Source organism: Tenrec ecaudatus, chromosome 6, assembly GCF_050624435.1.
Source record: "Tenrec ecaudatus isolate mTenEca1 chromosome 6, mTenEca1.hap1, whole genome shotgun sequence".
Classification (NCBI taxonomy): Eukaryota; Metazoa; Chordata; class Mammalia; order Afrosoricida; family Tenrecidae; genus Tenrec; species Tenrec ecaudatus.
Genome location: NC_134535.1, coordinates 168799674 through 168802363, shown reverse-complemented (window position 1 = coordinate 168802363; position 2690 = coordinate 168799674). Strand labels below are relative to the sequence as shown.

Genomic DNA, 2690 nt, shown 5'->3' with positions numbered 1-2690 from the left:
TACAGGTTGGTAAAGACAAACAGGCATTACATAAATGTATTGAATAATAACTTCATATAAAAACAAAGAAGGCAAATACAATTAAGATGACCTTGGGAAAGCTACACAACTAGTTGTAAGTAATGGAGATTAATAACGAAAATCTGGACAAATAAATTGGGTGGGGGGCGGCGGGAAGGATAAGAAACAGAAAGATTTATCTTCTTAAAATAGAACGTTCCAAAAATAAATAAATAAAACAGAACGCTCCAAACAGAAGTAGGAATAAAACACGTGTTTTAATAAACGTCGTAGTCTTTAAGCCCATTTGATCTTGTATTTTATAATTTTGCAATATGCATTAAAAAATGGAGATTCGAATTGCGAAGGTTAAAAAAAAAGTCTGACTTTAACAACACGAATCAGGAAATAAGAAATAACCGCTGCGCACCGCCTTTGTTATTCTTCATAAAGGCTATGCCAGCAGTAGCAGCTTGCATCAGCGTCTCTGTGGCGCAATCGGTTAGCGCGTTCGGCTGTTAACCGAAAGGTTGGTGGTTCGAGCCCACCCAGGGACGCTCTGTGTTTTTATGAGTTCCTCACTGGTCGTTTTGCACCAATCTCAGACTTCATGCTGCCTGCCACGCCGAGGTCGGTTTCCAGGGTCCGGAGAGGAAAAACCACAATTCTCAAGACGGGATTCCCCGGGCGGGCGGGCGGGCGGGCGGGTGGCCGACCCCGGCCTCCTCCAACTCCGTCTTCCGCTCGGGTGTCCAGCGCTTCCCAGGCGGCGCAACCCTCAGCTCCTCTCCCCCCTGCCGGGAACGCCCACTCCCCGAGCCCCGGAGGACCCTCGGGCTCGCGCACGTCCTGAGGCTCGGGCCACTGGGGCCAAGTTCGCCCCCGCATGTCCCGTAGGCTGCGGGCTCGCAGCCGCCGCCACAGTGCGGGCGGGGCCGGCGGCTCCCAGCGCGCCCCCGAGCCCGGCGGCCCGTTAGCCGCGCGCGCCCGCGCCCGTGCCCGCGCGCGCCCGTGCCCGCGCCTGCACGGCCTGGGCGCGATCTCCCCTCCAGTCTCGCGCCGCCGCTGGAAGCGTTTGGAGACCTCGGCCCGAGCTGGTTTCTTTGATCTGCAGGACTCCTCAAATGTGATAGATCTGTTGCATGCATGTGTTTACGTGGGTCAAGTTCCAGCTGTAACTTAATTTTAAATCCCCACCTTAAGCGTGCACACACACACACACACGTACTCAAGTTTGCTCTTGTCAGTGTAGATGCATACTCCATAGACTGACTTAGACGATGCTCATCGTGACCTCATGGTCAACGGAACGAAACACTGTCAGGTCCTGAGCCACCCTCCCTCTCTCTTTCTGAGTGTACTGTTGGGCCACGTGGGCTTCACCAAACACGATGTCCTTCCCCAGGGGCTGGTCCCTCCTGCAACCCTGTCCCAAGTATGTCAGCCAGTCTCCCTGCTGAGGAGCAGTCTGGGCGTACTTCTTCCAAGTCAGATCTGTTCCTTCTGCCAGCAATCTACCGGCGGTTGTTGTCAACACTGTGATTCCAACGCATTAAGCCTTCTTCAGTTTTCTTTTGCCATTGTCCAGCGTTCACGTGCATTTGGGCCATAAATCAGACTATGGCGCAACTCAGGTGCACCTGTGTTCTCAAGAGGACAGCTTGGCCTGTGCACATTTCTAAGAGCGCTTTGACGCAGATTGGATTTCTGGGCCGGCTTCAGTGGATGTTGACTGTGAATCTAAGTAAAAGTTAATTCTTGACAACCCGTCTTCTCTGCATTCATCAAGAAGGTCCTCTGCTGTAGCATGATGAAGGCTGAAAGTGGTCTTTGATCGGCTTCAGGAAGTGCTTTAAACCCTCGAAGTTTTCGGCAAGCAAGGCCGTGCGATCTGTAGGTAGCAGGTTGTTATCGACTGTTCCTGCAATCCTGTTGCTGTGTTCTTCCTATCTTCCAGCTTCTGGGACTATGTGTTTAGTATACAGACGGAAAGTAAGGTGAAAGGATACCACCTGACGCACACCATTCCTCATGTGAAGCCATGCAGGACCTTCTTGCTCTATTTGAATGACTGACTTGTGATCTATATATAGGTTCTGTATGCACACCATGAAGAGTTCTGGAATTCCCATTGTGTGTGTGTGCAATGTTATCGATGGTTTGTTATGAGATACACAGCCAAATAAGTGCCTTAGCATAGTTTCAATGAGACTCAAGTAACAAACATCTTTCTGGTATTTTCTGCTTTCAGACAAGACCTATCTAACACCATTCACAATATCCCTTGATGTACATCTTCTTTTGACTCTGGTATGATTCCTGACAGTTTCAGTCAATGGTACAAATTGCAACTGCTTTTGAATTATCTTCAGCAAAAATTCCCACGTATATCAATCATATTGTTTGATAACTTATGCCATCTGTTGAACCATATTGCTTCGGAATAAGCACAATAATGAACCTCTACCAGCTGGTTGGCCAGATAACTGATTTCCAGATTTCTTGGTAGAAGTGAGGGGGAGCTTTCATCATTGCAACTGTTGAAACATCTCAAATGGTACCCCACCAATTCCTGGAGCCCTCTGGCTTCCTTCAGTACCATCAGTTCTCGATCATATGCTACCTCCTGAAATGGCCAAATCTTTTTGGTCTAATGGTTCTCTGCATTCCTTCCATCTTCTTTTGATGCT

The 2690-nt window shown here is 49.0% G+C and overlaps 1 non-coding gene across 1 annotated transcript; it reads left to right on the top strand.

Annotated features, from left to right (window-relative positions):
* The first annotated feature begins 483 nt into the window (after window positions 1–483).
* Window positions 484–557, top strand: TRNAN-GUU (transfer RNA asparagine (anticodon GUU)). Its single transcript has one exon. It is a non-coding gene; the product is annotated as a tRNA-Asn (tRNA).
* The last annotated feature ends 2133 nt before the right edge of the window (window positions 558–2690 follow it).